At 39.2% G+C, this 27,428-nt stretch overlaps 2 long non-coding RNA genes across 4 annotated transcripts; one reads left to right on the top strand and one right to left on the bottom strand.

Annotated features, from left to right (window-relative positions):
* The first annotated feature begins 241 nt into the window (after positions 1-241).
* Positions 242-27,428, top strand: LOC129203359 (uncharacterized). 3 transcript variants are annotated; one of them, XR_008575993.1, is made up of 5 exons: positions 242-2,502; positions 6,191-6,368; positions 15,438-15,489; positions 19,686-20,595; positions 25,454-27,428. It is a non-coding gene; the product is annotated as an uncharacterized LOC129203359 (long non-coding RNA). The 3 variants fall into 3 exon arrangements; XR_008575994.1 differs by having other exon boundaries at positions 242-6,368; XR_008575995.1 differs by lacking the exon at positions 25,454-27,428 and adding an exon at positions 20,710-22,723 and having other exon boundaries at positions 242-6,368.
* LOC129203360 (uncharacterized) lies at positions 6,542-16,682 on the bottom strand. Its single transcript, XR_008575996.1, has 3 exons — positions 16,591-16,682; positions 11,127-11,240; positions 6,542-7,371 (listed from the first exon to the last, which is right to left on the bottom strand). It is a non-coding gene; the product is annotated as an uncharacterized LOC129203360 (long non-coding RNA).

Below are 27,428 nucleotides of genomic sequence, written 5' to 3'. Positions count from 1 at the left end.
TTAAAGACCTGCACGTTCCTGACGATAATGCTATACATCACCCCAAAATCGTCTGCAGGTGCGCACGAGTCTCGCTGCTCCTTCTAGCCCAATTTTTGTATGCAAGGTCATCCTCCTGGTGCTACCTTAGAAACTGGCCTTATTCTATAGAGGACATTGAATGATAACACTGCGAGTCAGCTGACTGCTGTGTCACAGAGCTGCTGCTTTCTACATTATCGCAACTGCCAGAGCTCTTACTGCTGCAGTTTTCTAGTCGCAGTGCGGCAAAGCAGACGCATAGAACCAGGCACAAAGCAGCATAGATTTTTTTTATTCTTGTCTTTTTCGTACGAGGGAATTTTTCCTGGTGTTAGCGTAGGAACAGACACACAGCCTGGATGTGTTGGCTTCAGCCTGGCAGCATTTTCAGCTGAGCAGGGACTGCTCGGAGCTCTGTACCCAAACTGCCTCTGAGGAAGAACGCCTGGTTTCCCACTTTGTGTACTAAGAGGGGTTTTTTTTATGCCACGGCGATATACCTGCAGCGATAGGACAAAGGAGATGGTACTTGTCACTGTTTGTACGACTGGGGCCTTTGCAGGCACTCCACTGCCGAAGCTGTGCCAGCGTCCCAGGGTCATATAGATTGGTAACACAGATTGCCGCAATTTCTTACATCACTTAGAGCAAAGCTCAAACGAGAAACCAGACTCTCTGACCTAAATCAATCCCCAGTCCTTCTGGATACAGGGCAGCAGTCGACTAGCAATGACACAACCAGCCATCAAGTGGAGAGTCTCTGGGATTGCAATCTGTATCAGTTGGAGTCTGAGAGAATGAAACCCTTTTGGTTATCCAGTCGCTTCTCCTTCTTCTCATACTGCAATTACTACAACTACTTCTACTACTTCTGGTTTTTCTTGCCTGTAAGAAGCTATTAATTGTGCTTGGTCTCTGAGCGTATATTTGCGTGGATTAGTCTGTCTATAACGCAGTCCTTATCTGCTCCTGCTGGAAATCAGGGCACGAAGTCAGCCTGCTTTAACAGTTGTTTCTTTCTGCGTGATGCTATGCAACTAGAATGGGTTACACTGACAACAAAGGAACAAGCACAAAGCACCACTTTCATTGCTGGACTGTTACAGGAACATAACTCTTCTTCGATATGATGCCCTGGTCTCTTCTCTTTGCTGTTTTTTGTTTTGTTTTGTTTTTTCTTTAATTCATCTAATTGAAGAGCCTAACAGACACCATCGTGGATGTGGTTTTTAATGATTTGGAAAAGACAGCCTGTGGAGACTGCGATTTGAGACAGCAACTCATTTAGGTTATTGCCAATTTGAAATACTTGGTTTGTGAAGCGCAGCCCTAAGGGACGAGCTCAGTAACTGAGAAAGAGATTGTAGATAAAGAAATAAAAATGACAAGCGTAATGGAGGCTCTGCAAAAGAGACTGTCAGAGAATCAGTTCATGGATGGCAATTTCACCAGTCTGAATCTGAATAATTCATAGATTGAAATTACCCTGCTTTCACCTTTCCATTTAAACCGGCATGATCTGAATCTCTAATAAATTTTCAAGATAAAGTAAAATGCCAATTTGAATCTGAAGAGCTTTTAAAACCAGATGCTACACCCTGAATCTTTCGATACTTTTCACAATTATTCTGTGAGAACCGCACTTCATCACGAAGCACCATTACCAGTGAAAATTACTGTGATTACAATAGCAACAATAGAATACCATCAAATGATCTCTAATTTACCTAATTTACCAAGGCTGACTGTGTGCCCATTGTGTTTCACTACGTCTGGCATTGGATCAATATCACAGTGGAACAAAAATGCCTTAGTGTGTGCTTCCTTTTGGTACCTTTAACTTTGACAGCACAGGAAAAATCTATCTACTGTTAAATGTTTTTACAGCCAGTCTACATGCCTGCTGTAGGATCTGATTGATTCTCCATGATTTTCTTTAGTTCCTGGGTACTGGATGTCATTGTGTTACTAATTTGTTTGTAACGTAGGCTCATGCACAAAGACTGCAGCAGACGAGTACCAACAGAGAGACCCTGCACTGCTGCTGCAGTAGCAGCGCTCTCGCAGGGGAAGCCAAAACCAGTTCGGTGCCTTATGTGAATAATTACTTGTGTCTGAGTTTTACAAATGCTCTCTGGCATCACCGGTCTTGGTTGTACTACATGAAAAATGTATGCAAAAGCCATGGTCAAGAAAAACGATCGTGTGTAATACTAACAAGATTTTTTCCCTATTCAGCAATTAGCATGTGGTTGTGAGAGACAGGCTGCGAGTCCTTCTGTAGATGTGTGTATGTAGGTACGCATGCACAGACATAAACGTAAAGATACCGTGCTTTGCGAGTATGTGCTGATCACTGAAAGTAACAACTTTTTCTGACAAGCCAGGTGCAGTGTTTTGCCACAATCTGCTCGGTTGTAACAAATCCCTGTCTTGGAGGTGTAAAACTCCTCTATAGGATGATGCGTGACTTCTGGAACAGTAAGTACCATTTAAGCAATATGTTGGTGCCTATAGCTGTGATACAGATCAGTATTTTAAGCATAGTTCGAGTCCTTGTAGCATAACTACAATGTGGAGAAGTGAGAAAGATATAAAGAAGGCTAGAAACAGGCATTCTTCATGGAGACGACTGTATCTGCTGTCTGTATGCGAGTTGTACACTTCAGGCTTGTTTTTTCATTTTATAACCAGATTTACTCTGCCTTCAGGGAATATTTTCTAAGGAAGGAAGGTAAGCAGTATTTCTTCTTATTTCTATGACCGTATTGCATTTCTTTTGGGGAAAATGCATGTTTATAGCACGTAGTTACATAACATAGCATGATCTCATGACATCTAATTAAGTGTTTCAGTATTTGTTCACATTAAAACCGGGCAAGAAAGCATATTTAAAATATGGCTTCTTATTCAAAATACACTCATAGAAATGCTACACAGAAAAAGAATTTAAAGATTGGGTTTGTATTCAGCTTGGACTCTTTAATGTTATTAAATAAGAGTTTATTCTACCTAAATAATAATGTTCTTGAAACCTTTGGATTTTAGATATTTTGTCTTCGTAAAACACAATTTACTGTACTTCTAAATTTCCTGTATATGAGTGGAGACTGGTCTCTAGAGGTAGAAGAGGCAGAAGGTTTTACAGCTTGAGCTGTGATAACAAAGGAATTTGAAAGGGCACAAAATACGATTATACAAAAATCTTGAATTTTAAATCATTCAGTAATGTGATTTAGCAAACTGTTTTGCTTAGGCAACATACTCGCAAGTTATTACACTATCTGGAATTAATCAGTCCATTCAGTGCTGCTATATTTATATCCTTCATTTTCACATGGTATTCAAAACTTAACAAAGAGAAATCCTTGCACACAGCAAAGACTGAAACTCTGGTGAAAGTGTAAAACCTACATTCTGTTATTGTGGTAATAAATCAAGAGATTCAGATCAAACTTTTCTGAAGAGAAGTAGGTGTTTTGGCTTAATTGTTTTATGATGAGCATTTTATGGTTTTGTGTACACAAATATAACACAGACTGATATAACTACTATACTGCAAGGATCATGCAAACAGGAATGTGAATGATTTGCAAAATACCTTACAAATACCTGCTAGCATTTACATTATTATTATTACTACCATAACCTTCTAGTATCATATACTGCTTTGAAATCGTAGTCTGTTAAGCATTTTGATTCTGTAGAGTATTTGCATTCAGATTTTTTTTTATCAGTGTTATCTCCCGCAGCAGTCTGTAGAGAGTGGCTGGTCATGGGGTGTTAGATGTCCTCATTAACAACTGCAGAGCAGATCTAATATGGAGTTAAATGCTCCTGACGTCTTCATTTAAGGCCCCGATCCAAATCAGACTGCAGATCCACTCTGGAGTCCTCTAACTTACTCTGTGTTGGTATCATTGAATTTTGAATGTGCCACTGGCTTTCTCCCACTGCTCCATACTGGCTTCACATTTCAAAATATGCAGTGCTGGTCAGGCCTAATACTGTTTCTCAATGTAAGTCACTGCAGTAGTTGCCAGAGGATGTTATGACAGTGCCCTCAGGAGGTGAGGCTATCTGCGAGACTCTGTTACCAAGTACTCTGAAAAAGTTTGAAAACCTCCGGAAGTAAACTCTGCCATTTGGGCTGCCGTGGGTTTCAAAGAAGGCAGGATTGCAAGCTGCCGGCAGGAGAGATTGCACAAGCAAATGGGGAGAAAAGCATTAAAACCTTTTCAGCCACAGGATCATGAAGTGAATATTAGCAATATTACCTCATAAAAAGCATTAAAATATAGTCAACTGTATCATCAATGCATTTTCTGACATGGCTGTAGCTAATCAGGTGCAACTACAGCTAAACTGTTTAAGCTGTATAATTGTATGTGCTGAAATAAGTAGCAGACTTGCAATATTAAATTTCTAACATAAAGCCACTAATTTTAGCAATAGTGATTCAACAGTTAATCTACATTGTATTACAAGATATATTAGTCTGGTTTTGTGCTTATATGTTTCCACTGTGTTACACTTGTCTATAAATGAATCTGCAATGGCAAAATAAGGGCCAAATAACTTCTTTACATGCCTTATTCATCCGAGTAAAATTCCCTCTATGCGTTTGATGGGCCCACGGCCTCATGTGCAGCTAGACAGTGATCACATGATGCAGTTGTACATGTGAAGAACATCCTGGAGCCCGTTCTACTGCCACTGAAGTCAATAGCAAGACTCCCTGTGCCATCAGCATAAAAGATGGATGAATTACTTTCCTTCCATTACAGCCCCCCTGTGAAAGCTGTTCCTGGTTGGTTTTTTTTTTTTTTTTCCTTTTTTTCTTCTTGATCGTAAGAGTCTGGTATAGTTGACATAACATTGAACAGAAGGTGCTTTCTATTCATCAGGACACATGACCTGAGCTAAACATACACAGAAACCAGCAACTCAGGATACATTTATTTGCAAATTGACGGGACCTTCTTGACTGTAGTTGTGTTGATAGTATTTGTGCTCGCTAGCTTGACAATTCTGCATTCTTATCAGCTGCTATAAAACACACAAGTTCTGATCTGTAATGGTTGTATCTATTTGGACAAGAGCCCTGAGGATAGGAGGATCTGTTGTGGGTTTGGTGCTTTTTTTTTTTTTTTTTCACCTTACAGTTGCTGTGAACGAATTGTAACTGCCTCTGGAAATGTGATCCCCTAAGAATGCAGAGAAATGCATTATTGATAAGTATGTATAAAGTATCTCTAGATTCCTCTGCACTCTGGCTGCTGTGAATTTCAAACCATTATTCCCAGGCAAAAATGTTAGGAGGAGGAAAGTAAGGCTGAAGTAATTTGGAAGGATAACAGCAGCATTTCCAAACCAACCATTTCGATGCAGGAAATTCAGAGTTAAACAGAAGAAAATCCAAATGGGTTCATAGAAACAATTAAAATACCTAAGCAGTTTACTCCCTTTTTGGTGCCTTGTGATAACTGCAGGATGCGATAGAGGTAAATGATTTTGCCATTTCAGTTTATATTATATAGATACAATCAAAAAACACCTCTGGCTTTAGAAGTATTCGCATCTCATTTCACAGTATCAGTTCAGTTTCTTTATGGATTATAAACATACACCTGCTCCGTGCTTTTAGCTGCACAACTGTAACGTAACCAAAAGTGCTGAAAATGGAATGATTTCTGACCGACCGAAAGGGGGAAATTAATCCCAAAAGGGGAATTGCAGTGGAGGCAATGGGTTGCCCAGGTCTCATGCCAACAGAGCTTCTTGTGGAGGGTTTTCCAGATCAGGTTAAACTCCTCATGGTGTTAGAATTTGTCTTAATGAACGCAAAGTTAAAAATGAGTGGGAATTCAAAATATGGCCCCGTTTGTGCCTGAAAACTTGCCCTTTGTTTAAAAACCACATTTGATACTATTTCTCTCACGGCTCTTGTCTCAAAGTTTACCAGGGAATTGAATCCAAAAGCATATTTGCAACAATATAGCTCATCCATAGCTAGTCATGCATAGCCAAGCACACGCAATGAATTAGCACCTGTGCAAAATGCTAAATTGGGAAATGCTGTTAAAATGGAAAAAAAAAAAAAAAAAAGAAAAAATTATAGACTGTAGGATTGCCGTTGAGCTGGTTACTTATACTGAGTCTTTCACAGAGATTGCGCAGAAGCGAACGTACGGTTCAATTCTAGTCGGTCGCGCCCAGCAAAAGGTTCGGCAGAGAAGCCGTGTCCCGCGCTCAGGCGTTTGTGTTTCCTCTGCCGCCCCCGCTGGTTCCAGAGGCGCCTCCCGCGGCGCAGCAGCCGCAGCGGCCTCCCCTCCCACCTGCGGGCGGTAAGCCGTGGCAAGAACTTCGCTGAGCCTGGGAAACGGGCGAGATCCCGCATCCCCTGCTCCTAGAGGCAATTCCCTTTCGGCTGCGGGGGGGGGGGCGAGGGGAGAGGGAGGTACGCGGAGGGACCTCGAGGGTGGGAGACTGCTTATGTGCTACGTGCCTCTGACTCCTATACTCGTGCGGAAGTGGAAAAATGTCATCGTCGAGTAATTAGAGAGGAGTAGGAACATCTTTAGTTTCCACGTTTTCGCAGGCAGCTCTTCTGTAAACTTGTCATATTTACACCTAGCGTGAACATCATGTATCGGAACTCCGAGTCACCCAGAAAACTTAACTTGTCAATCAATATTGTGACTGAGGAAAAACAGTTTCTGTAACCCAATACACTACAATAATGTTTATTCATATACATATACACGGTCCCAGCATTACTCTTCAGAAACAGTTTTAAGGCCTTTTTATTTGCAGGTAAATGTAGCTACCTATGCCACTGCACCTGTAATATCTATAAGTTGACTATATATTTCATATTAGCACAAGTAGCTATGTCCCATTTAAAATGGCATTTTTGGTAATGGTATTTTTGCCTTTCCTTTAAGTGATATAACATGGCCTGTATTATGCATAGAATTACCACAGAATATTGCAATTTCTTTTCTAAAAAGGAATTATTTTCTTCAAATCTTGTTTGTACTAAACTTACCACCTACCTTTTCATGAGGGGCAGCCTCTGTGTTTGGCAAGTTGATGGGCTTGATCTGGTCATGAATTGCTTACAGTTTCAGCTTTTTTTGGTATTCAACGCTTGTTTTATTATATTTAGGAGTTGGAGCGCATCCTTTCCTCTGCCACAGAACTTGATGCTAGGCAATTACTTAAAACAAACTTTTTAATGAAATGCGTTTCATCTTCTGAATGCCCAACAGTTGTGTGTGACTTGCTGAATTACGGAGCTTTCATGACAGTGTCTGGGCCATGGGAGTATGCATAGGATGAATTTCTCTGTAAAGGAATAAGAAAATGTAACTTTCTGGTGCTTCAGATTGTTTGCTCCAATTTGGACAATACTTGTGACCTTAATCTCTGGGTCTCTTTTATTTTTGTAAATAAGACTCTCTAAACACAATTCTTTCACCTTATAGGGCACTTTATGAAAATAATTTCATTAACAAATGTGAGTCAGATAATGAATAGATAAGTGTTAGGGGAAAATCCTGCTGGAAATTAGTGCTCCCGTCATCAGTGCTGAGTGGTAAATTAGGAGCAGGCTCTTCAGGAAATGAGGACAAAGAGACTGAATTGCTGCTCATTAAGAATTTGTATCGAGCACAGAGAAAGTCTTGTGCCCCATGCTGTTGCTTCTTCTGTCCATCTCAGCCATTCTCCCATTTCGGAAAGCAACCTTCTTGTCACAATCTCTCTGCCCACTCAAGCCACCTTTCTGCGGGCTTCCCGCTCCTTTCCTAACAGCTTTGCATCCCTACCACTTCCCATCCTAGGTCCCACTCTTTGGCTAGTCAATCCTAATCCTCTCCAAATACACTTTTCTTTGCTGTCCCACTTTACCCTCCCCTTCCTGCCCTCCAGTTGGGCTTTTGTTTCCAGCTCCTCGGCATCAGACTGGTTCTTTATTGTTCCAGTCAGTCCTTCAAAGTGCAGGCAGCTCCAAGAACCCAAATGTGGGTGGATTTCCACAGAGACATCAATAGGCACGTCTCCCGGGAGAATGCCTCTGTCATCATTATCCATCTCTATTGAGTTCTCCAAGGCGCACATGCACAAGAACATTTCATGTATTTTTAAACAGGGGTAAGGCCAAGAGCTTACAAACAATGGAATAATAACAATAATTAATAACAACAACAATAGAAACAAGGAGGAAAAAAAAATCTTCTGATGCAAATGCCCTGTGGAAAATACCAGCTGAAAGTCTGGCAGGATTGTAGGCATCAGAGAACAGGGTCACGTAAATGAGAAGCATTGAGAAGCTTTATCGGAGTTACCTGCATATACTTCTGTGCCTATGCCACATGCAGATTTGTACGTGTATACCTTCATATAATTAGGAAAGGAACGACTTCATTATGTGTATTGCTTCTTTAAGAGCAGTAAGAATTTCCCAATTCTGTATTTGGGAAATATATGTATATATAACTTGGGGGGAATTTTAATCACTAATACACAAAGGTTATAAATTGACTTCTCCAAAGACTTTTAAGTTTCAGTGGTACTTCTGGGATGCCAAGGGAAAAAAATAAAATATAGTTGTCAAGGGGTATCATAAAAGTGTGAAGACTGGGTACCTAACCATAAGAAGAATTTTTGTTTATCTACAAAGCAATAAATGCTGTCTTAATTCGGTACTGAAAAATTCTCAACCTTCCTTCTGTATTGGGAGAGGTTCTTTCACCTTCCACTACAGCAGTGGTCCAGCAACTACTGGCAGCGATCTGAACAGATAGTTTATCTTATCTGTAGATGAATAGTCCACGTTCTTCCACAATGTCTGGGCAGACATAACAATAGGCTGGAAAATATTCACATTACTATATATTCAGTCACAATACCTATCAAGAAAAATCAATGTCATTGTGCAAAGCACAATATGAAGGGAAAACAAAAGATCTACACTTTGGAGTTGATTTTTACATGACTGAAGAACAGCCACTAACCATTTGAGAAAGCAATGTGTCACTTTGAGATATTCAGGGAAGATCATTTTTAGAAAACACTGAAAAATAAAGCTACAAACTAGAAGCTGAGAGATTCACATTATATATGCAACCTAGTTTCTGAACAACCTCATTGCAAGTCTCTCATCTATTTTTATCAAAAATGCAAATGTACTTGTAATGATGAATTGATGATTGCATTTAAAAGAAAGCGTGACTCCTCCTCCCCACAGAAAAATAACTAGTTTCAGGCCCTGATGAAATGTTAGAAAGATTAAAGATTAAAAAAAAAATTAATAATAACAACAACAATAATAATAAATACCCACCCACCCCCAACTAACCTATCACTCTTGGACCATTCATAAATTTACATGTAGCAGAATGTAATTTAATTTGCATATAAGTCTTGAACAGACTCCCATTTGCCAGCGCATTTTTAAAGCTCCTTGTGTCTTCTACAAAGATTTAAGTCTTATCTGGCCCAGGTTGGAGTGACCTCTGGAAACGAGGTAGCCAATATTCTGTATATTTATCAGCGGTCACTTAAGTACAATGTAAACAGACCTTTCCTGCAAATGTAACAACTTACTTGGTAAGTTGCTCATTTTCATTACCCACAGACAGAATACTGCATTTTTAAGAGACAGATTTGAAATAAAATCTACAAAATATACTAATGTATCCTGGAATATCAGAAGTAGAGAAACTTGGTTCCGACGGACATGCATTTAGACCATAAGAATTCATGGATATTCCTATTATGTGTTTTTGTTGGGTTGGGTTTTTTTTTTTAATTATTGTAACTGTAATCATAAAAGTTTGGCTGTTTTGTTTTGGTTTTTTTTAAGAGGTGATTATGAACTGCATCAAGGTTGTGAGCTCATTTCAATTCCTTCACAATCCAGCTTTAGTCAATGTTGCTATGTCTGCATGAGAAAATTAAATGAGTGAGCTGAAACTGAAGTTAGATGAAGGAACACAGTAGGTTTTGCACAATTAGGAATGCAATTTTCGTTGATGATGGACAAATATCTCGTTATTTTAGAAGTGCCTGTCACCAAGCTTTTAAATAGCATGATGCATTTACTCTTTTCCCACATCGTTAAAGATTTATTGCCATTTGCAAAGTATTTTCATTGAATACTCTTCCCTATTCCCAGATAGATTTATTCAGTTTTCTGATAATTAATCTATAGAAACTACAGAGGCTATTGAAACTGTATTTAATAGCTTCTCAAATATCAATTTTTCCTGTTGGATTAAAATGTAGTCCATTGGGAAAACTTACTTCAAAAATCAGCACATCTAAATGGCAGAGACAGAAGAAGAACCTGCCAGAAATTCAAACTAGTCTGACACAAAGATAAATCAGAAATCATGGGTTATTGCCTCTGTTTCAGGATATTTTCAATGTTGATGACCACTAGGAGCCTTGCTAATGACTAATTTAATTCTTTGATGCTCAGCTTGTTAGTTAAATCATGAATCCTTTCAGGGTTGGGAAACTACCTGAAGCATAACTTTGGATATTGCCTATGCCTTTGCATCACAGCAGAGACACGAAAAGGTCTTAAGTAAAACCTGGAGATTATAAATTTAGATAAAATCTAACTACAGTAAAGACAATGCTAGGAGTGTAGCATGGGGTGCAGGATTGAGGCACGAGGCAGAAGTTAGAAGGGATGGGAATAAAATCTGATCTTTCTCATTGTGCTTAAGAATAATCCTTGGCAGGGTACTCTACGTAGTATAAGACAAATTATCTCTTTGAATCCCTGCCGATCTTCTTGTTTCTGCTGATGACCTCTTTGCCATCAGCAAAGATGTGAAACGTACCTGAGAGACACCTTTGCTTTCATCTACCTGAGCGCTACTGAGCACCGATTGTACCCGACGTGTTAAATTTCTTCCCACACTATAGCCACATTTTCATTGTGCACAGCCTTCAGAAACACACAATAACCTGGCACTTAGAGCAGTTTTTCTTTGTTTCTCTCCCCTGGAAATGGTACTTTCGCTTTCAAAAGCTAAATCAAGAGCTATTCATTTACAAGCGGTAGTAAAACTTTTACAGAGTCCCACCTGCTGGCTGGGTGCTATTGGGATGGGCAGACCGGACTTCACAGGGGGAAAGCGCATTCCTCCGCGGTCCCTTGTCACTTGTTCAACAGACAAGTCATGGTGTCCTCCCAAGAGCTACGTACGAGGAGAAATAACAATTCCTCATCAGAAATGTGTCCTTCTAAACCAGATCATAACGCTATTAAAAAACTCACTTGTACTCCCCAAGCAGAAGTAAAAAAGTAAAGGGGGGGGGGGGGGGGGGGGGAGAAAAAAAGTGAATATTGGCAGCTGTCTCATAAGTGTCATGGCTAGTATCTGAGCGGCAGCTTCAGATAGAAAGAATTTAAAATTGCATTATTAATGATGTGAGGTCCTTTTATTCTTAAAAACTTACTGAGGCGTTCAGGCTTGTAACTCCAGTTAGCTGTCAGTTGCAAAAGCTACTGCACACAGCCACTAGTAAGTATAAGTAAGAGGGGGTTAAAAAGGAAGAAAAGAAGAAATGGTTTCATACAAAGGTGAATTAAAGTGAACCAAAAATTGAGTTTCATACTTTTGACAATTTTGCATTATTTTTGCCACATATTTGCATAACTGCAAGTCGCATAACTGATTTTGGTCAGGAACAAAACTGGAAAAATATGGACATGGCTATGTTTGCTTGTTTATCTAAATTTCTCTGATTTGGTTCTGTGGCCATGAGGACTACTATATTTTTTCAGCAAATGGGGTGAGGTCTGTTACAGCCAGCCCACATAACGGTGCTTCTTGATGAGCAAGGTGGGGAGGTTGTATGTGCCCTTTTCCTCCACATGGTACAGCCAGATTCCTCCAGCATCTAGTCAAGTACACTTACTTATGTGATTTCTCATATATTATTATGTTTTGACATATTATCATAATATTTGATGAGGAAGTAGCAACTATAAGCTATGCATACTGTAATTGATAATACAGTTTCTTCCATAATAAATCTTTTATAACTGGGCTTCCAGAGAAGGTAAATGATAAATAATGATTAAAAATACATTTATCATCATATACATATGTGTACACATACACTTTCAAACAGGAATTTTTAACATGACTTTAAACTACACATATGCAATCATTTAACTTTTTTCAATTGTTTACATTTTGACACTGATTGGGGAATACCTCTATTTCGCTTTTGCAACATTTTGTTTTTCTTTCTGCTGCTTGGCTTTGCTGATGAGAGAATGTAGATTAGGTTTTAAATAACTGTAATTCTTCAGATGGCATAGTGGTATACCACAGATCTGAATTTCAAGAGCCACTACGGTGTTGGGTGAACCATATTTATTAGCTATTAATAGTGAGACTATTACAGGCATCAGAGACTGCACAAGTAAACCTTAAGAAGTGCTTTAATGTTGGGTCTCTAGGCTAAACTCCTGACTGCAATCTCAGCAAATTCTTTTTGTGTTTGTGGAAATTAGTTTCATAACATTTTCCTTATTTTCTTTGGACACTCTTCCTGAATTTTAAGTTATTCTTCTAACTCAAATACGTTTGTTTTATGTTTGCTTCTTTCTTTTGGATATTCAGATTCCAGCTTTCCATGGTGATCATCAATTTTTTTCTTTTTCCTAATACTGTTTTAAACTAACAGCAAATGCTTATCTGAGGAACTTGGTAGCCAAATTTGGCCAGACTGGTATAAATGAATAGGCAGACACTATTTTCCAGATGTCTCTCATTGCTGTCCACACATGCTGATAAAACCGTTGGCTAGAACTTTAAAGACTAAAAGAATACAGCAAGGCAAAATAAAAGTAGTAGAAAGAGACACTATAAATCCCAAGAAAATTAGCATGTGACAAATTGCATCTTTCTGTTAAAAAGAATTAGCTTCCAACCACTGAAGTACAATGTGATACCTATTTATCAAGTTAAATTGTTTTCTTGTTGCAAAGCACAAACTTAATTACAGGGATCATTTACATATGGATGGCATTTGCTTAAGCAATATTTCTAACACCGCTTGCATAAATATGATTTAATTTCAATTTTTTTAATTTTTTTTTTTTACCCCATGCTTTCGGAACATAGAGGAACATAATGCTGGAAACTGCCTCCTGGATGATCAAAATGTAGTCCTTTACTTACAGAGGGAACTGTGCCTGTAGCATTTTCCAGGAACTTAACAATCCTCATCATTAAATAGCTTGAGTTGTTATTTTTTTTGCCTTCACTATTTCTATTAAAAAACTATTCTAGAACCTCTCCACTCATGGTCAGAAACCTTCTAATTTCCAGCCTAAATTTATTTATGGCCAGATGACACCCATTAGTTCTTGTGCCAACATTGTCTGCTAGAGTAAATAGTTCTTTTCCTTGCCTACTGTTTACCACCCTATTGTGTTTTTGGAGAATAATTATTTCCTGTATCAGCTGCTGTTTCTGCTAGACTAAATAAGAAAAAAAATTGCAGCCTTGCTCTTAAAATGACTTCTGTCTGGTAACCTCTGCAGCTCTTTACCTGCTTCATTTTCCATGAAAACTATGAAAAAAATCTGAGATATCTCTCAGGTGCCTTAAGCAATGGCACAGATATTTTCCTTTTCTCTGCTAACAAATAGTCTAACTGGTTTGTCCTTGGACAGCATTTGCTTTTTCATGGTTGTATCCCACTGGCAACTTAATAATGCTGTAGTCAACTAAAATGCATAGCTAGATCCATCTCCTATGTTGTTTTACAACTGATATGCTCCTAGTTTATAGCAGATCATTTTTATTAATCCTCGAGTGCATGCCTCCACTGCCAACTCTACACATTTAAGAGTGAGTTTAGCAGTGTGTATTTTTAATGTGCTTTTTCTAAGGGTAACAAATGTTTTGGATAAAATGATGCCAAAGATAATAGAAAAATAAAACAGACTAATGTTGGGAGACAAAGGAGGTACTCTGCATACTGACAGCACCAGGCGGGATGTATTAAGGAATAAGAGATTTTCACAAGTTCTTCGGCGTAATACGATAGAACGTAATGGTTTGCGTGTGGTACGGTGTGTGCAGCACCTTAGGAAATTCTTTTTTGGTCTTGTATACTTAGAGCTGCTTGAATATTGCATTTTAGTTGGGGAAAAAGTTTCTCGTACGCATTAGAGCAGGAGCTCCCAAAGGCACCTACAGAATCTGTCAAGGTGGCGTGAAAGGAGCGTGGGGGAACATGCAGCCCACCACCTCCTCCGCAGAGAAGCTGGGGAAAAGGCTTCTTTCCCAGCAGCACGTGCTGCCCAAGCGGCCAAATGTCTTTTCTGGCGTTTATCTGTAACTTGGCACACAGCTGGCAGCTACTGCGTCTACCACAGTAATAGAAAAGAAAACGATGGCGGCATCTAAAGCAAATTAATTTGGAGAATCTCTGTATTAGAGTGCTCTGTAGTGGTAGTGTCATTCACAAGCCATTCCTAGACATCACACCATTGTAGGTCTGTCTTCTTACTTGGGTTTGCTTATTTTTTAAGGTTGGCATAACAGTTAAAGACTTGAGACGTTACAGAGTCTGTATCTCTGAAGTAGCAGTGCAATATTTTCTTTACATGTGCGTTTAAAAAAACATGAGGATTGTTACATCAATACTTCTGGAGTTGTTCAGAGTAAAAAAGCTTTGTTACTATCTAGTTGTAAAGGTTCCATCTTAAGGGCCATACGCTTTGGAACGAAGAATATATGTGCACCTATTAGGTTTCAAAAGACATTGAGATTTTCAGAAGTATCTTAATGATTTTGGACTGCAAGTTACACTAGCTAGGAATTTGGAAACTTTGAATCCTTTAAGAAAGGATTTCAATTTCCTTATTTTGTCATGGAAGCCAGAAATTTATAAAACACCTTTAGTTGTATAATCACAGAAAACAGAAGACTAGTGTATTCCCCACACTTACTAGCAAGAGTTTCACCATTTATTAGAAAGATGAACTAGGTTTTTGAGGGACTTTTTTTTTTAGAGGGAGAAAGATTAATCTTTTAAAAATCATGAGATAGATTTTTTTAATTTATTTTGCATAAGAGTGCTGGAATGAGAAAATTTATTCAGGAGAGTTATCTGCTAGGGCACGCAGCTTTATAGAATTCTTGAAAAATCTTTTTGTCAGTTTTAAATGTGATGGGAATCTGCTTATTGGGAGGGAAATCTGTATCTATTCAGGATTATTTTATTAAGTTATTAAAAGGTAGTTTTATTTAATATGCCCTCCTTGACTGTTGCTATATAATACCTTCTTTGATGTCGAAGTGGTTAAGTGAACATATTAACTTTTTGCTGCATTATTAGTAACGTTTAATATGGTGTATTCTGTTTAGGGCATCCCGGTGGAGCTGATAGCTGTGGACTGCTGACTGGTACACTAAGCAGGTAAGCTTTGAACATCTCTCAGTGGTAACATAATGACTTTCATCAAAGGAGGAAGAAGTCTTGATATTTTTTATTTTGTTAAGCTGAGTTTGGAAGGCTTTGATTTTATACATCCCAAGATCTGCAACTTAAGTAAACCTAGCATATGCTAATAGTGGCTTCAAAAAGTAAATGAATTGATATTTCTGTCAGAAGAGTTTATTCCTCTTGACCCATAATTCACTATCATCTTTTCAGAAATATTTGAGACAAGTTCAGACATCAGAAACTCGCAGGCCTTCACTGCAGCAGGGTGCGACCAAATGATCATTCTGACTTGACGAGATTAATTTTAAAGTGGTTCTTTCCCCTAACTCGCCTCTTTCTGTTTGCTAGTTGCAGTTGGTAAAAGCATTTGTCAAACTGGGACAAAGCTTTGTCATTAGTCTCTTCTCTTTAGACAATGATAGACTTACTGTATTGCTAAAGGAAAGGGATTTGCAAAGTGCCTTACAAAGAGAAACATGTCACTGAAAGTAAAACTACTATCCTACTGATTTTAATCTGGTAGTGGTGTTAGGCTAATTAAGAAAGAATTTAACTACACCTGACGGATACCAGTCACATTGCTTAATATACTGCTGGAGGATACATAGAACCACAGGGGTGATGAAAGCATTGCAAGAACATATATAGAAGAGAAATAAAATACAATTGCTGCATGCAAGTATAGTGGGTTTCGCAGGTAAACATGGTATACTTGTTTGACAAGATGTTCTTTTACACAGTATAATTTTGCCATGAATAGAGATTCCATATCGAAAATATTTAAGTTATTTAAAATAGCTTGGGGGGGTGTGCGTGTCAGTGAAGAGCAGGGAATCACCCTTCAGCAGTGATTCATATGGGAAATGTTTGCATTATTCTCTTAATATAAAATAAATATTTTTCCTTTTGTGCAGTACCTTCTGGTGCCATTTTAAAGTGAAAATCAGTAACATTTTTCAAGAAAATTTATGTTCCTATGAGAAGCTGGCCTCATCAATAAGTTAATACAAAATACCGTTTGACATCTACATGAAGAAGCATTCAGAAAATATTTTCTATGTAAAATAGCAAGACCTTTTTTTCTCAGTTATTTTCTCTCCATTTCCTGTGTTGGGTTCCTTTCCATTAGATTTCTTGGCGCTCTGACTTAGGGTGATACAGATCCGTTGTTTCCTACAAGACAATTTATTAGTATGGAGACATAGAAAAAAAGTTGTGTTTAGGCATACAAATTTTTGGTCATCTCCATATTTTTATACTGTTTTCATTTCTTTATACACTCAAGTAACGTACATCTGTTAGACCACCTAATTAGATACCTCAGTACTGTAATATGGGTGAGATATTAATCTGTTTTAAGAGAAGATGGTTAAGGCGTACGTACAGCAGAAGGACACGATGAGTTTCACTTTCACATTGGAAGGAGTGTCACATTGACTCAAGAGTGGAAAAACAATCCAGTCTGGGAATGAGGGGCTGCGCGTCAGCACGGATGCTGCTGTGCCACGCAAGCTAACGCGGGCGCGAGGCAGCCGACGGGACAGACCCCTGCGCCTTGCTCCAGCGCTGGCTTCTGCTTCCCCACCACTCTGACATGGGAGTGGTTTCAAGTAATAAAGTCGACAATATAAGGCTTTTGGCAAATTTTTATGCTTCAAAGTACTTAGCGCAACTCTATAGCTGGCGAGGATTTTCCTGTCTTTCAAGTAGCTCCTTAGAATCAGGTGTTCTGGGGCCTATCTTACCTCGCGGAGATGACTGGAGTGTTGTATGCAATCAGTTGTTGACTTGTGGATTAACTGAAGAGAGGGCAGTACGCGTATTCTGCACGGTGTGTGTACGTGACTATTGAAATGATACCGCAGATCACAAATATGCTCCCACATCCACTACCCACACGTTTCCCGCTGCTTAACCCACAGAACTACCATAGGCAGGGCTGGTTTAGGATATTAACAGAGCAAGGAGCCCCAGGTGGAGCTGGGAAATGAAGGAAAGTGTAACAGCCGGGAGCCAAACAGCAGTAATACAGGAGCTACGAGGAGATGCTGCAGCTCATGGAAGTTTATAATATCATAGATTACTGTAATTATTAAAGAAACAGGAAATAAATACGCAATTCCTCCCTTACAAATACTTTATATAAGACATCTGCAAAATGCTGGAGTCGAAAGGGAGATAAGGCAGTTCATGCTCTGCGCTTGAGCTGGATGTGGGTTACTCCCTTTCAGGTGTGTGGTCTAAGCTTCGGGTGATGGGAGTGGTTCCACGGTTTTTGAAGTTTTACTTTTTCTTCTTTTTTCATCTTCCTCCTGGCGTACCACTCTGCTTTCTCATGAACGCTGTCACTCGTAGAGCATTAGCCAGATGTCTCAGCGGGGCTGTTTTCATTTCGCTACCGTAGTATATACTTACCCTGGGCCATCATGCTTTCTTTTGCATTATGTTTTCCCCTCTATCTGAGTTTCAGCTGAACAGCCTGCTCATCTTAAAACAACATCAAAAACAAGAGAGAAGAAAAAGCTTACCCTTACAAGTCACTTGCACGTTCACCTCCAAATTGGAACTTGCTGTTTCTTTCTTCCAATCCTGCTACTCTATTTTCAGCTTTGTTGAGTCTTTGCAAGCTTTGTGTCACTTCCAGAAGCCTGGAAAGTGGATTACTATAAATAAGAATAGACTCATAGAGGCTTTCAGTGTAAGTATCAAGGTTGAAAGTCCTTTCAAAGAATTTAATCAGTTTAAGAAAAAATGAATCTTCCAAACCATTCGGCCTTTAGTAGCAGCCCAAAAAAACCAGGTGCTCAAACAAAAGGAAAATAGCAAACCCACTTATTACTTAAAAGTACAAAATGTTAACAGAAAGGGTACTTTTTAAGTAATACGTGTGAGTACTATACACATGAATGTTGAATACACATTCCCTTAAAATCATCTATTAAGGAAATAAAATATCTATTTGCATTTTATTCTTGCACATAGGTTTATTAAGATAATATATGTATCTTTTTGTATGCTGAGCCATTGCTTTGCCTCTGCCTCAGCCTGTCCAAGGTGTATGAATATTGACTGTTTAATGTATACCCTGTGGTGTATTATTGCTTACTTAAAGCAAAATACTGCATGACCTTGTTTTTTCTGTTAATTATATTTTTCCCTTGTAGGAAAGTAAGTTTACTCATTCTGAATCGTGCCAAACCGCATAATCTGGAAAGGAATATTGTGGCTCTACTTGGAAAGTACTAATTGGGCTTCAGCCATCACTGGGAAAGCTGTATAGTCTTTTATTATTTTAACTGGCCAAATGCCCTTTGTTACCACATTAACAGCCTCCCTGTGGTGCCTGTAACTTTGATATTATTTTCACTTTTACGCTAAATTTGACCAGATGAAAGACACCAACCCTCCAATTTCGAAATAAAAAAATTGCATGTTTTGTTAATCCTGTATTTCAGAGGGAAAGCCTGTGAAAATGATAACCTATGTCTGCTGGCCAACATTTTTGTTCAGTAAACCCATCCTGCCAGCTGTTCTCATTGGCAAGAGGAAAGATAATATTTTGGTATCTTTAATTTCTCCATTTTAGAGCAGAAGTTTTGCTTGTGTCATCATTTAAACCATGCATGTTAACATCAGTCTGGCAAACAATACTGCACTTTATAAAGACCTCAGTGTGGATGGTATCGCTGCAATGTTGCAAGTTTTAGACTATTAAACAAAACTTAAGTCACTTACTGACGATGAACTATTGCAGGTGCTCTGGACTGTGCTGCTGAAGCAGTGCTTTGAAAGTCCTAAAGAAGACATTAAAGCAGATATATAGGTGCATTTTAGTCTGATGTCACTGGGAGCTAAATGTGCTTTTGGTTCTCATCTCATGAGCAAGACTGGACAAGAATCAGCAAATGGCAACTCAGGTCCGGTTCTTAGCAAATGAGAAGGGATGGCCTCTGGCAGGAGACAGGAATGCTGGCATTTCTAAGCCAAAAAGTGGTCACCTGAAGCTCTAGGCTTAGCCAGATACACGTCCCACACTGAGAATATCTGATTCAAACATGGACAGGGGTCTCCAGCTCAATCGCTGACCGCAAACTTTAATTCCTGCTGAAACAGAAAGGGTGTTCTCATCGTGTTTAAGAACATTTATGAATGTCTTTCTCAATTTCCAGGTAACCTGAAGCCCGAGTGGTTACAGGCGTATTGGATCCCACACCTTGGCAGAGGATTATTTCTGCATATGTTCCAGGACAGCTCAGCACTGAAGACATACAAGGAAAAAAAAAAATCTTGATTCTGCAACAATTTGTTTGGATCCACTGAAGATTTCAAGGATTTCTTAAAGTCTTTAAGGAGCAAGACAAGCAAATTGATCAGGATAAAGCTAAGTTTCAAGTCTTTGCTTGTCTAGACGTAAAGCCTCTTTGAATAAAATGGAGCAAGGGGTAAGACACGGAAGTCTTTTAAAACAAGAATTCCATTCATTTGTGCATTACTGTAATTATACTACTGTCTTAAATGCTCTGAGGTTGACGGTGCTTGTGACCTTTCCAGTATGTTTCATAAGGGGGACAGTATAACCTTGCACTGCCCCAAAACAGAACTGAGCCTTTCCATCTATTAAAGCTCTCTTAGGCAATTCACTGAACACCATAATGGCTCCTTTATAGCCATTGTACTTGTACTTGATAGCGTAGGGCGCATTCCAAGGAAAATGGGGATCGTTCCTGCATTTTGCCTACTTAGTGTTGTTGTACAGCTTGATGTAAAAGCTGATAACAAAATAGATGGTGTGTTTTGTTAGTAGGGCCCAGCCTAACAACCACACTAATAATATCGTAATTATACCAGGGATGCAAGTTTGCTTTTAAACACATTTTCCCTGGCATCTCCAATATGTGAGTTTAGAAAAAAAAGTATTTTTTCAAGTTTTAATTTCCTCCAGAAGCATATAATAACTCACTGCCTTTTCCTCTCCTTCAGGTTGGCTCTCATTGCCACAGATAGAGCTACAAGTACCTATCTTTTGGCTGAAGTTTTCTTGCCTGCTGAACTGTCAGAGCCTTTTGGGGGACATTTCAGGTAAGGTAAATCCATTAATCAAGTGCCAAAGCACTACAGAGATATATTTTAAAATGACAAATACATTTTGGTGGCACTCTTACAAGTTACTTTCCTGAATTTGGCTTTTTGCAGTTAGCATGCCTCGTGCAACAGCATGCCCAGTTCCCATATATCTGTAGGTCATTATTAACGTGTACTGCATTTCACAAAAGAGTTCTGGATGGTACTTGTCCCAGAGAGCTTGGTCAGAAGGAAACTGTAAACCCTGGGCTCTCCAGAAGGCCAGCGTTCCTCTGGTCCTGCTCCAAAATACCGCAGCGGGTGGCTGAGCACCCCATGCCACGTCGTCCCACGCAGCACGCGACACGGCAGCTGCTGGGGCATCGCTAGGTGATGCACTAGTCTCTGCCCTGCGGGTGAAGTTACTGACGCTCGCCAGCTGCTAGTTGTGCGGATGAACCTGAACACCTTCCTCTTACCTTCGAAAAGACAAATATTGCAAATCATAACAATTATACCAATAAACAAAGGGAATGTATTAAGAGAAAAAGTAACATCTTCGTTTTTAAACTTTGCTCAGAACAACTTGAAAAAGGTAGACAATCACATCGTCCTAAATGAAACAAAAAATAATTGGGGAAAAAACCCCATCCACAGGCATAGTATTCGAAGAAGGCCAGGAAAGACATCTGACCTGTCATTTGAGTCCTTCTGTATCAAACAAATACATTAACAGTAACTGTAATGAAATTAGACTTATTATGCATACATGAGCAATAAAAAAAACAAACAAGAAATCCACTCTGGCAGTGATCAAGTTTAAGAAAAATAAAGTGGAAGCTTATAAAAGATGTATCAAAAGTGACAAGCCCAAGAGGAAGATACTTCCCAGCAGCTTGAAGTCTCAGAGTAAATACTTTAGAAAAAGCTGCCATGGTTAAACAAAGGAAGTTTATTAAAAATAATACATTCCTCAAGAAGTTGACGGTGAAAATAGGACATAAAACATAAACACATCGTATGCCCAAGAAGACATCGACGGCCATCAAAAACCTGTGTTAATCCTTTCCTGTAGCAAGCAGGTCACCAGTCAAAGAATTAGCAGGAGCAGTAGATTGCTAAGACATAAAAGGAGCACACAGGAGAGATAAGGCCATGGCAGTGAACTGCATGGATTCTTTGCATCCCTGTTTGCTATAAACTAAAGGATGTTCCCTTGTTGGAAACTTTCTTTATACAGCATAAATAGGAGAGATTACTGAAAATTATCTACCAGTAGGTTTCTAAGCTAAGCAGTAACAATTTCAAAGAACAACCAAAACTAGATTTAGTATGCATGGAAAAGGGAAAGTAAAGAAGAGAGCTCTCTAAAATCATGAGTAGTAAAGACAGGTCAAATAGGGAGTGGGAGTTTCTGTATTATGAAAGGCGGTGAACAAGGATGCATCAAATCATTAGCTGATTCAAAACAAATAAAACCAGAAGTATTTCCTCATATAGCATGTTGGTAACTTTGAATTTCCTTGCCACAAAATGTTGTGGTTTACAGAATTTGATATGAGTTAAAGATCCTTTGGACAAACTCATCCATCAGGATCTATTAAATAGAAAAACTCTACCTCTGACTTTGGAAGTCATATCACTAGAAGCTGGGAATATAAGGCAGGTAGCTATCACTGCATGCTTGTCATTTTATAATAACCTTTAGTAATCATCCTCTACTTTTCACCACTTTTGGAGCCAGGACACTGGACTAGATGGATCTTTTTTAGACTGAGCTGGGACAACCCTTCTTACATCCTGCTTTTAAGTAGCTCCTGCAGTTTGTGGAGAGCCTTCTGTGGATTCAACCTGGACAACAGGAGTCAGATAAAGGAGTCCAAACAGAATTAAGACTGAAAATACTAGGAATAGGTAACTTAGAGAGCGGGATCAGCAAGTAATGTAAAGAAAAGATAAAGCAGAATTAAACCTGCATGTAGTCCCTAACTCTTAAAGTAAAAACTGGCAGCACACATGAGATGACAGAAAATAATTCTTCATCCCTGTAAAAGAAAAAAATACTGTCTTCCTCCCAGCAGGTGAAATGACAAGAAAATTGCAGTGTGTCCTTAAACTGAAAGAAGCTTAATTCTCAGCTCAAATCTATATCAACACAACAAAAAAAAAAAAAAAAGAGGGCTCTGCAAGTGGATGAATAAGTATGCATAGAAAATGAAGAATGTATTAATATACAGTAGTGTAAAAATCATAGAAACTTACCATTATCTATCCATCTATCTTTTTTTTTTTAAAAAAAACTAACTGAAGTAATCTCATAGCTACATAACCCATATAAAAATGATCTTGGTCATATCAGGCCTCTGTCATGAAAAATCATCGAATATGAAATGTTCTTTCATATTCGTTCTATAAGTGAAATCCTCACATAGCATGAATTGCTCAGGGTTCAGTGACTTCCACAGAACTATGACAAGTCACAGCAGCCGAGCATCAGCCCAGCGTGTACCATGTTGGCTGACACAGCAAAGTTGTAAATCCAGCCTTGACAAAATTGCTGTTTTCAACGAGCTCATTGCACATGAGACTGTTAACTGACCACTCACTGAGGTTCTCGCACAGCAGCCTCTACCAGCAGAAGAGAAGGAGACAAGAGAAGCAATGGTACAGAGCCTGCAGATTCCCTTTGCTGCAGCCCTCTGCTCAAAGTATGCCTCCTAAGACCTACACAATAAAGCAATAAAATAAGCCAATGCAGCTGTGGGATCTGCAGCTTTCACCTTCATGGATAGCAGCACACCATTCAGCCCCCCGCTGCCTTGGGGCTGAAGTAACCCAAAGCCTCTCTGAACCTAAGCTAGGAAGGGAGGAGTTTCTCCCACTACCAGCACCTATGAATGAACATTGTAACCCCCCTCCTTAGTGAAGTGCTGGAACATTCATTCACAGTTGAACCCAAGTGTTTTCTAAATTGACTGTCATCATAAAATTATCTCAGCCAACAGCAAAGACAGGACTGAGCTGCTGCTGTCCAGTGACTTTCCCTCTCAAGTACCTTCAGAGGTTCTTCCATCTCTGACAAACCGTTCCAGTGACAGGATGCTCTCATGAGATTCATCATTTGCTTCGAAGTAACCAGACCTCAGGTCCGTCGCAATTTTAGAGCCCCCTAAGAAATTCATCCTCTAATTGTCATTCTTGGTTTATCCAAGGATTTGCAACTTCTTCATGAATTTCTTGGCCAAATTCAGTAATCTTGTTAATCTCATCCCCCACATTTCTGTTTCTTTCAAAAATTCTCACACTGCTTTCCCGAGAAGGATAGAAACCTTCTGTTCCCTTTTCCCTATACACTCAAGAAAATATCCCTGTCCATACATGCTTCTTCTACATTTCTTCCCAGTGAAACCCCTGAAACTTAAATAACTCACTTCCAGTTCTCCACAAATTTTCCTTCACTCTGATTTCCAGGTCAAATAACTGCATAAAATAATTTAAACTTTATAATTTATAGGAAAAGTTTTGCTTTGAGACAAAATGCGAATAATTTTTGCGTTTTCAACCGCTGAAGCAGAATTGTATTCATTTAGCAGACATCATAACTTGAAGTTAACCAGTTGGGTTTTTTTTTCAGGACACACAGCTATGGAGAATTTTTCCATTGTACTGCAATTCCCTAATGAACTATAATTAACATACTAGGTTGCTTTCCATGTAACCTTGAAAAAAATACAAAAGATATTTCATTATCTGAAAGAGATATATAAACATGCAAATGTTTCCTGTTGTCATAAGTTTTAAGGAATGACTTCTGGAAGCATTTATCTATGGTATATCTAAATTAAATAGCCCTGCTAGAAGGAAGAGAAAACATTTTCTATTCATTCAGTCATTAAACAGAATCAGGAACAGTTGCTAAAATAATGGATCCCAATTATTCATTACCATTATGCTTTACTTGTTGGAATAGCTACCTGATAAGAATCGTACCAGAACTATAGCTGCTAATGAATGATTAAAGGCTAGGGAGCAGATGCAAAGGGAAACTAGAACAGCAATACCTCATTTGTTTTTTTCTGGGGATGCTGATGTGGTTCTCCCTCATTCTCTTTTACTGAGTTTTGCTTTCATATCTCTACAATATAATGGACTGAACTAGGACTGGATTTCAACTCTTTCCCATCTTGTAGAAAGCCCTCTTTCTTGAACTGTGACAAAAACTTCAAAACCTTGACAAAGTTTATGAACTAAAAATAATAATGTCAATAATGGCAATGGCAATGATTTTAGGTGATTTTAAAACATTTGAATTATACCAGAATTAGCTTATGTTTTGTGACTAAAAGCCATTTTACAGAAAACCAAAATCTTTAATTTGAAGTGTCAAAACCATGTTTTATCAAATTTTATTTTTCAGGCCCTTGAAACCTGATTTGACCTATTTCCTACAAAGTTTTGGCTTAGACAAATAGAGGCATTTTTGGATGAAACTCATTTTGTCACAAAGCTCCATGCTGGTTTTGCTGTCCATGGTATTCCATAGAAATATCACAGGAAACCTCTGGTATATGCAACAGCTTAATCAGCTGGAACTTGAATAACACAGAGACACGTATCTAGCTGATCCCCAGATGACTAGGAAATCTGTGTCCCATATGCTGTTTAGAAAGGGAGGTCTTAAAATTTAATTAGACAGGAGAAAGAAACAGCTTGCTTCTTTTTTTTAAAAAAAAATCATCATTCAATCTTTTTCACTTTATGTATCTATTTAAACCCCCTCTGTTCACCTAATCTAGAGATTGCTCCACAATTGCTTACAAGCTTTGTCAGGTACTACCTAAATTCACCTAGAATTTTGTTTTATTGGTATCCCAAGAATTCAGGTCACAGAGAAATCAACTTGAGAACACAGGAGATGAGCAAAACCATCATGGACAAACACACATGCTTGCCAGCATGGGAAATTAGCATGCAGTCATCTACAGCACAGAGGTATACTTCACCAAATCAGCATCTTTATACCAGTCTGCAGGCTCCTGGTTTTCTTTCTTTTCCCAATGGAAGTGCAGAGCTTTATGTAGCAAATCAAAGCTCCCTGACTCTTCATAGGCAAATGTTCACAGACCTCTTATAAAAAGCTCAGACACCTCCAGGATCTATGGACTACACGTGGAAAGCAACACCAGCACCACCACTCCAAACTTGTTCCCACATAGAAACCCCATATAGTGCACAAAGACTGTAAAGAACCTTTACACCGCTTTCAGAAACCCCCTCTTTTTCAAGTTCAACTAATTACTATTTACGAACACAGACGTGTGTTCGTAAGTCACTTGTCCAGGCGACAACGGGAGATCTATGGACTATCATTAGAAAGGTGATTGATTATATAGTCCCATAGTCCTGTGTTTTCTGGTTCTAATTCAGGGGATTTTACCCTACCAGTTTGAGAAAATTTCCCTCCTGCTCAGTAAAGAATTGTGCTTGTGTTACAAAATAGAAATGTCGCTATATTTCTTGGGCGTAATAAAGTGCTCATGGCACCAGCAGAGACTTTGACTTTATACATAAGCCTTATTAAGACTTAGTTCCCTTTTAAGGTGGTAGGAACGCAAGCATAGAGCACGAAGCGCTCTGCCAGAGCAGCTTTGTCAGAGCCTGCGGTGGCAGTTCAGGGGATTACCAGCCGCAGCTGTCTGCCTTCTGCAGCCAGGGAGCCAGCCCTCAGCTGCTCCCCTTGCTCTCCCGACTGCAGAGCGCGGACAAACGCAGCCGGGTCTCCTTATGCCACCCGCACATAAAAAGCAAGAGGAAAATTCGGTGCCTGGAAAAGACCATCTCCCTGATCGCAGGGCACAGACAGTTAGTTGTCCTCTAGCAAATCTAGCCGCAGCCAGCCCTGCATTAAACTGGTCGTGAGAGTCGGTTCAGGCTCAAAATAATCAGAGCTTTTTTGGGGGCGTGGAGGGGCAGGGTTTGGATCCAGGTTGTTGCAAGCCCCAATAAACAATTTTACAAGAACAACTGAAGGAGGGCATAGGCTGGGAATGAGCAGCTGGGGGCTGTTAAGGTCGCATTGTCTGAGAATGGCACCGCTTCCCTGAATTTTCACTGAAACAGAGCTTGAGCGTTCAGACAATCAGCCACGACATCTGAGATATGGGAGCAGTACCAAGCAGATGGGCCAATACCTGCTTAAAGTGCTCTGGTTCGAGTCACTGAAAAGGACATCTGTCTCTGCTCTCAGACCGGGTGCCTCAGTGACCCCACCACAGCTGGGCAGCAAGAACTCTTCTGTGTGTTTACGAATGGGTATTTTTCAGAAGCTTGTACTCTGAGCGGTATTTAGAATGAATTTTCACAAGGCAGCCAAAAAAACTCCTGCTGTCAGATGTGCCAAATATCATGTCCTTGTTGCAATATACGGAGGTACTAGACACAGCTCCTCAGCAAAACAGTTGCTGAAATATTTTTAAGATGCCAAATCCAGCAACCTTTTCCCTTAGTCTTGTTCAACAAAATAATTTTATCTGAAACTTTTTACTCCGAGGCACACAATAGTTCTGGAGATTTCAGCCCCCAGAATGGAAGTTTAGCACAGTTAATGGCACCTGAAAGTTGAATTCCTGAAGGCAAATGCCGGAAACCTGTGGCTACATTATCCTTCAGTCTAAAATGTTAACCATGTCTCTCCTTTCCTCTTTCCTTGTATCAAACCCCAGACCATCATATTTTTCGCAGTAACACTCGGGCCAGTGTACCACGCTAAAAGCATATAGAAATGACTTATATGAAAGGGCTGAATAAAAGGCATTTACAAAATAAACCAGAAATAAATCATTACTTAAGAG

Source organism: Grus americana, chromosome 2 (assembly GCF_028858705.1).
Source record: "Grus americana isolate bGruAme1 chromosome 2, bGruAme1.mat, whole genome shotgun sequence".
Classification (NCBI taxonomy): Eukaryota; Metazoa; Chordata; class Aves; order Gruiformes; family Gruidae; genus Grus; species Grus americana.
The sequence above is the reverse complement of the archived record's forward strand: the minus strand, read 5'-3'. Positions and strand labels throughout refer to the sequence as shown.